Raw genomic sequence first — 9117 nt, 5'->3', positions numbered from 1 at the left:
TCGATCAAATTCCAGCAGAATTAATACAAGAGGGTGGGAGTGCATTATATAGCGAAATTTATAAACTTGTACTTGCTATTTGGGAAAAGGAAATTGTACCAGAACAATGGAAGGAGTCCATAATTGTACCTATTTTTAAAAAGGGGGACAAAACCAACTGTGGTAACTTTCGAGGAATATCACTTTTGTTGACGTCGTACAAAATTTTGTCCAATATTCTTTTGAGAAGATTAACTCCGTACGTAGATGAAGTTATTGGGGATCATCAGTGCGGTTTTCGGCGTAATAGATCGACTATTGATCAGATTTTTTGTATTCGACAGATAATGGAGAAAAAATGGGAGTATAAGGGTACAGTACATCAGTTATTCATAGATTTCAAAAAAGGCGTATGACTCGGTTAAGAGGGAAGTATTATATGATATTCTTATTGAATTTGGTATTCCCAAGAAACTAGTTCGATTAATTAAAATGTGTCTCAGTGAAACATACAGCAGAGTCCGTATAGGTCAGTTTCTATCTGATGCTTTTCCAATTCACTGCGGGCTAAAGCAGGGAGATGCACTATCACCTTTACTTTTTAACTTCGCTCTAGAATATGCCATTAGGAAAGTTCAGGATAACAGGCAGGGTTTGGAATTGAACGGGTTACATCAGCTTCTTGTCTATGCGGATGACGTGAATATGTTAGGAGAAAATACACAAACGATTAGGGAAAACACGGAAATTTTACTTGAAGCAAGTAGAGCGATCGGTTTGGAAGTAAATCCCGAAAAGACAAAGTATATGATTATGTCTCGTGACCAGAATATTGTACGAAATGGAAATATAAAAATTGGAAATTTATCCTTCGAAGAGGTGGAAAAATTCAAATATCTTGGAGCAACAGTAACAAATATAAATGACACTCGGGAGGAAATTAAACGCAGAATAAATATGGGAAATGCGTGTTATTATTCGGTTGAGAAGCTCTTATCATCCAGTCTGCTGTCCAAAAATCTGAAAGTTAGAATTTATAAAACAGTTATATTACCGGTTCTTCTGTATGGTTGTGAAACTTGGACTCTCACTTTGAGAGAGGAACATAGGTTCAGGGTGTTTGAGAATAAGGTGCTTAGGAAAATATTTGGGGCTAAGCGGGATGAAGTTACAGGAGAATGGAGAAAGTTACACAACACAGAACTGCATGCATTGTATTCTTCACCTGACATAATTAGGAACATTAAATCCAGACGTTTGAGATGGGCAGGGCATGTAGCACGTATGGGCGAATCCAGAAATGCATATAGAGTGTTAGTTGGGAGACCGGAGGTAAAAAGACCTTTAGGGAGGCCCAGACGTAGATGGGAGGATAATATTAAAATGGATTTGAGGGAGGTGGGGTATGATGATAGAGACTGGATTAATCTTGCACAGGATAGGGACCACTGGCGGGCTTATGTGAGGGCGGCAATGAACCTTCGGGTTCCTTAAAAGCCATTTGTAAGTAAGTAAGTAAGAAATTATTTTACATACTATGAAGAGAAAAGTAATATATGCAGTAAATTTTATGACTAATGTTTAGAAATCTCAAGCGTCTGTTGTATCTCCAGAAGTGTCGGATCCGCTAGCGCTACTGTCGTCCTCATCTCGAGGTTGCAGTTGAGCAGTGCTGTTGCTGGCACTCGCAGCTGGTACTTGTAGTACTTTAATTACCTCAAATTACATTTTTGATTTTCTTGTATTTGGATGTCGATTGATCTGTGATATGATGGGATCAGAAGATACTAACAACATGTGTAGGACATCTAAGTTTCTCTCACGAGGACACTTCCTAGCGTGGTCTAACCTGTACTTTTTGAAAATGTTTGTGTCTTGCCTCTTGAGCATCTTCAGATAACATCCCAATAGGAAGTAATGCAGTTTCTGTAATTTTTCCTACATGTATCAGTATTTTATGTACGCTGGATGGCATGTAGTACCATGGATATATCTATTGTACATAAATGGGGTGTATCATTGGTGTACTTCTCAAACGCCTCAATATACTGTATATTGAATATCCACATGAAATGGTGCATAAAATTACAGAAAATCTGTGAATGAAGTCTTACTAATGTCCGTAATATTGGCTGTAATTTGTGGGTTTTCAAAAAAAAACCTACGTGCTATATTGCCATCATTTGATGTCCCAGGGCCACCAGATTTCGGTTTGTCAATAAGATGACCTAATTGAGAGCGAAATCTAGAAATAAGCCCCTGTTTTCTAGCTTCAAAAATATCTTTGTTGTTGCCTCTGACCTGCCAAGAACAATGTTTTTTAGAAAATAATCCTTTTTACGGTGACACTACATCCAATGTGTTAAAATTATTCCGAATATTTTTCAAAATATTACGAATGCACTTCTCCCTATTAGAATCACATGTTTCAATACATAATTTGTTCAAAACATATCTATATAGTTCATCCAAGTCGCCACTTTTATTGGCAAGTATTGGAAATAGATCACGGCGCGAAATCACCGGTAGCGGTTCCGAGTCTGAAAAAAATTAACCACATGCAGAGCGGTCAGTAGGAGCAAATGAAACTAGGTTAGTCTTAAAGTGCACACTTAAACCTACATTCTGACATGTAAATGTGACTCTGTGTGACCCTTCTATTATAAGTCAACGTTTACTTTGATAAATAGTTTTAAAAAATCGCATTTCCCGCCGTTAAGTTAACATGCCGTTTATAAAAATTCAAAGGTATTATGAACATAAAATTTATATAATAATTATCTACCAACCTTGTTCTTCATTTTCCATTTCAGAATCACAAAATGTTTCACTCCCAGATCACAGAAAACAAGCTTGCTTCTTACACTATTTCAGCGTGGCTGAGCAATAAAACTGGTTACGGAGGGGAATCCTCGTCAACATCATTGTGTGACGTCCGTATGGTTAGTAGAGTTGGGCAACACGATTCTTTTTCAGAAGTCGATTCCAACGATTCAATCACACATTACGAATCGATTCTAACGATTCGTTCACGATTCTTCTCAGTCTGCGATTCCAACTATTTTTTGAATCGTCAACGAGTTCACGATTCTTCCCAGTCTGCGATTCCAACTATTCTTTTGAATCATCGCAAGACACTTTCCTTTGCAAACCACGCGTAGAACAAAAACGTTCTACATCTCTCTCTTAGATGGCATAAGAGGCGAGACATTGGATTGTCTCTTTCTCATTGGCTGGAACCATTCAGTATGAACTCCATTAGTCTACAAAATTACCCAAGATAATGTCTCTAAATTATAATTTATCAACTGAACCTTATTATGAAGTACATTTTTTGCATTACATCTCTATTTAACTATGCAAATTTCAGGTTTGTGTTCATTATTTTCCATACTTAACAAATGCAGTACATATTTTGATTTCACTCTCGCTCGGGAGCATTCGACACGGTTCGGAAATGTCCGTTGACAGGTTACATCAAACAACGAATAGAATCGTGGGTTACGATACCATGCCGATTCCTTCATATTCTTTTGAATGACGATTCGTTACGATTTGTTTGAACGACGATTCGTTACGATTCTTTTGAACGACGATTCGTTGATACCACGAATCGATTCTTACGATTCTTTATTATTAGTCGTTCGAATGAACGATTCGTTCACGAATCGACCCAACTCTAATGGTTAGTGTCAAAGCTTCTTTCTCATAGATAAGCTTTCTGTGATTCATTAGCAACAACTTGAGATAGGACACGCATAAAAATGAAATCATGTGAAAATTGAATTTGTTCCGGCTAGAATCGCAATCCGTCCCACTGTGCACAGACGCGACTAAAACTAGGCTCTAGTCTAGAGGGGAAAAAATCAAATGTCATATATCCCGTCGTAAATCGAACAGGACTCCGAAGAATTTGTGCTTATAAACGCTACCTACCACTCAAGGCAGAGTTGAGAAAATAAACATATAGCAAATGCAATGTTTAAAGGCCAATGAAATAATAACGGGAGTTATTACGCTGTGGAACGGAGCGCGTGTGAAATGCAAGGCAGACGCTGACAAGCTACCGGCGAATGCCGCTCGAACCGCGGCCGCGGTATGGAGTGGAGTCCCGCAGTAGCCTACAATAATCTCCCTGTATGTTACTTGGGTACATTGATCCTGGTTTTTATGTAAGCATAGGAATAGGCTTAACCCTTTTAATTCCCTTTTGTACTTTGCTTTGTACTCTTTTGTTCTCGTCCTTCATTTCCTCATTTTTGGACTGTACATTTTCTATTTGTACATCATTTACTTTTTTCTGATTTGTTTTCTGTTTTATCCCGTTTCATTTTCTCTTTCATTTCGTACTCTTTTCTTATCTATTAAAATTGATATTCCAAAAACAGTTCACATTTTCCATAAGGTCTACTCGAATTTCACACAGTTCTGTCAAAATTCCAATCTAAGATGAAGCTAGTATCACTCCAGGCATAACTGAAATTTCTACTAGATGTACATTAAAATTTCCACTACACGTGCAACTTAATTTATCTCGAAGAAGGGTACAATTCCCATTCCGAGTTCACTAAAATTTCCACTCCAGCAGTTGTAGTTCGTCTCACATTACTACTCTAAGTACAGCTGATATTCTTACTCAAAAATGTCTTCAAATTTCCAATTCAAGTCAAGGTGAAGTTTCTACTCTAGATTTAGCTCAAATTTAACTTAGGTTTACATCCCATTTCTATTCCTGGTTTGATAAAATTTCCACTCCATAATTCATACCCCATATTCAGTTGAATTATTATTTCAGACGTACTCATATTTCGACTGCATATCCAGCTTAAGTCCTTACTTCAACTCTACCCAAATTTCCACTTCTGATCCACTCAAATTCACAATCTATGCAAAGACAGTTACTCGAGGTCGAGCTCAAATCGACAGTCGGGGCGAAGCTCAAATCGGCACTCGAGTTCTAATTCAAATTTTCAGTCGAATTCGAGATTAAATAATGTATTCGAAGTCGAGCTCAAATCGGTATTCAAGATGGAATTCAAACTCGAGGTCGAACTCAAATCTGCACTCGAGGTCAAGCTTCATTCGTTACTCGAGTTAGTACTCAAATCTTCACTCGATGCGGAACTCAAATCGGAACTACAGGTTGTGAACAAATCGGCAATCAAAGTCAAGCTCAAATCGTCACTCGAGGTCGAGCTCAAGTCACCATTGGAATTCTAGTTGAAATCGGCACTCGACGGCGTGCTCAAAAGCCACTCGAGGTCGAGCTCAAATCGACACTGGAGGTCGAGCTCAAATTTGTATGCGAGATGCAACTCATCGGCAATGGAATTCTTGTTCAAATTTGTACCAGAGATCGAGCTCAAGTCAGCATTAGAGGCCGAGTTCAAATCGGCACTCGAGGCCTTGCTCAAAAGGCACTCGAGTTCGAGCTCAAATCTGCACTCGAGATGGAACTCAAATCGGGAATAGAGTTCGTGTTCAAATCTTCACCAGAGATCGAGCTCAAATCGTAACTCCAGGTCGTGCACAAATCGGCACTCAAGGTGGAGCTCAAATCGCCACTGCAGTACGTGGTCAAATCGGCACTCGAGGTTAAGTTTAAATTTGCACTCTAAGTGGAACTCAAATCGTTATTCGAAGTGGAGATCATTTTTTGGAAAGTTAGGAAAAAAATACTAACTTCGAAGTGACCTGTTCAAAATAGACATAGACACCCTGAAAAGTTGGTAAGCGGCAAACTTTTTTATTTTTCACTTTAGATGATGGGGTCAAAGCGAGAGAAATGTTTAGAAAGATTGAAAATTGCTTTTGAAAATGATTGCTATTCAAAATCTTTAATTGTTTCCGTGTTACGGCTAGTTAAACAAAAGAGTATTTTCGTCTGGCGGACTTCTCTATGCAGAGTGACTAAACTTTTGTTGGTTAGAACTGTGGATTCTCATAGAAATCATCGCGGTGATTTCAAATTTGTTTTCGGAATGTTTTCGTTGCTTAAAGTTTTCAAGTTAATCATGAGTTTTGAAATTTAATAAAAATAGTAAGTTCTATTACATTTATGCTGATTAAACACTAGTATGACATACTTTGAAATTCAGAAAAATGAAAAGAATATCATAGCAGTTTTATACAGGGACATCATTTTATTTTTAATAACATTTTTAATATTAACCTGTCTATACCTTTAGAGAACCGGAAACACCGCTTGCTCCCCCCTCCAAGACTGGAGTTCGATGATACCGGCGTAAAACACAAATCACTCTACTAGATATAGGAAGGAAGAAAAGTAGTTCATCCATTTACGTAAACTAGGAAATATCGCGATTTTGAGTTTGATAATTTTCATTAGGTTTTTCTTTAATCAAAGTACAGTACTGTATTAAGAATAAGTGTTTTTACTCACGAAGTGAGTTATCCATGCGAAAGTATTCATTATGCAGTGTATATTATACTGTCTACAGCACATTAGCGTACAATATAGAGAAAGAAGTTAAATTGAAAAATAATCATAATATGAATATTTAAACACAATTTTGAAAATGGTGGCCGTTCATTTCGATACAGGCTTCAGTTCTTTTGTGCATATTATCGCACTATAGACTATTGAATCTAATTCCAATTGCCAGTTTCGTCCTTCGTACGAGTAACTCATGTTGAAATAATTCTGTGCCTACTCTACGTACTGTAAATTCAATCTTCACTTCTGCCCGACCCGAAAATATAAAATTACTCAGACATGCTATCTACTGTCCGTCCAAGTGGTTATGCTGCAGGATTGTAGAAAGGGAGGAAATCACGTGACAGTTAATTACTTAACGAGGCCCTTTTATTTAAGTTAAATTAAACAGCTGTATAATATTACGTAAACTTCCAATTCCTAAGAGAAATTAATGTTTTCAGAAAAGAGCTAAGACAGCCCAGCTATTACAGAGGGGCGAGCAGAAGCAGGTGGGGGAAATCGGGATGCGACGTAGGCAAACGGACAGTACCTGTGCGAAAATATGATTCAATATTGAAAGCTCTTTCGTCACTGGAAAACGCGTACATATTTCTGGAACGTACTATACTCAGTAACTTAGTACTGCTTACTATCTGCGGCCTTGGTTCTGTGTGGAGTTGGAACTTCCTTAGTAGAAGGGGTGGGAGTGAAGTACATTCAAAAACCCAGGTGCAATAAAAATTGAAGTAAAAATAAAATGATGTCCCTGTATTTATTATTGGTATTACTGTCACAATAATAACAATAATAATAATAATAATAACAATAATAATAATAATAATAATAATAATAATAATAATAATATGAAGCTGTCTGGTTTCATTTTCCTGCCCTAAGACAGGAGCCATTGCACTTCAAACCTATCAATATTTCATATTGCTATCTCAAATTTTTTATTTTTTGGGCACTTTTAACTCTATAAAATAAATTTGATCCGTGTATATTTTTTTTCTAGAAATCTAATTTCGGCAGATATTAAATTACGAAATTTTCTAAAAACCATTTGTACCAATTCCTCGGATCTATCTATCTCCAGTTCTAATCATTCATGTCATTTTAGTCTGGGGCTCAGATGGAAGGTAAAAATCCCAGTAAAATAATGAGATATTCTACATATCAGGCTTTGTGGCTTGTCCACTTCTTTCACTACACTCCTCAATGATTTCAGAAGAGACATATTTTTAGGTTATTTACATTATAAGTGATCATGCTAAGTATTAATTTATTATATAAAATATGCTTACTTTAATACAAACGTGAACGCTGTGTGCTGACGTAATTTCTGGCAGGAAAGAAACCCTGCCACTGTAACACTGCATACACGCCAGCAGCCTAGATCACATATACCCAGATAGGTTGGCCTTATAGGCTTTGACGTTAACAACTTTTGTCAGGTTTACTACGCTGCCATCTAGTTGTTACATAAGGAGTCACGTCGTAATTCCCATTTGAATTGCATTAGCGACTGTACTGCCATCTCGTGTTCGTTTATGGTGGACGGGTAGCGATCCTGGCGGTTGTTCTCTTCAAAGTACTGCCGATTTTAACATAGCGATGAGTTATCTGTTACATATATGATCTAGGCCAGCAGCCTATGTTGCACGCTCATGCATCTCTTACCTGCTGGTGAGAGATGCTAGCCCGAGGGTGCACTGTACTGATGACCGCTGCTTAACGTTATGCAGAGCTAATTCAGAGAACGATCACCAGGCTTCGAGACTTTGGACCCAATACAATAAGTTTACTATGCATGCACTATAGGTTGTTGACTCGCTGCAGGTAGATAGAGATGTGTTGAGGTAACAACGTTGCTATTTAGAGTAGAGTGCGGTAGTATGGGGAAACACACACATATGTACATTCTGAAAGTAAATATACATTACACAATGATAACGTCAAAAGAATGTGAAAAGCATTTCATCTCCTGTCTTTTATAAGCATTTGTGTTTAATTATACACAGTGTTAATGGTGGAAATAAGCATGTAGCAATTTTAATTTTTTCATTTATCCTATTGGTCATCTTTAGGAAGTGCAGTTACAGTACCGAATTGCAATGTACCTACTACAAGATACATTCTCAGTGTCTCAAACGTAAATTTTTTTTCGGTTATCTGCCAAAGTTTGTACTGTAGAAAGGTGCGCTGTACGTCGCATGACGTGATATTAGCAAAACGAAAAAACCTAACATCATTGCAGTCTCTAAGAGATAGTCCTTTATTCTCGGGTGAATTTATGTCCACTAATTTGCTGTTTATGTGACACAATGTTCCATATCCGTTATTTTTACATAAAATTGATTTCCACTTCTGTTTTACACGTTCAGTAACCGGTGTACTTGATGTCTCATTAACTCTCTGCATCTTTTTCTAAATTAATTTGAGGGCTTCCGGCATCTCTTGCTCTGACTTCTCTAACCGTGTAATAGCTTCAGATACAGTTTGTATGAAAACCAAATTATTCGTCAGAACCTTAAAATCCAGAGCGTTTTCCTTTGCGTATTTGTTGGCATTCATTCTACAGTACTCCCACCCACTGTACGCTTTACCACTATACTCAGTACGCCGTTATGCGGATTTCCCACTGAACTGCTCTATTGGGTCCGAAGTCTCGAAGCCTGACGATCACATAAGGATGACAC

Source organism: Periplaneta americana, chromosome 10 (assembly GCF_040183065.1).
Source record: "Periplaneta americana isolate PAMFEO1 chromosome 10, P.americana_PAMFEO1_priV1, whole genome shotgun sequence".
NCBI lineage: Eukaryota > Metazoa > Arthropoda > Insecta > Blattodea > Blattidae > Periplaneta > Periplaneta americana.
Note: the sequence above shows the minus strand (reverse complement) of the source record.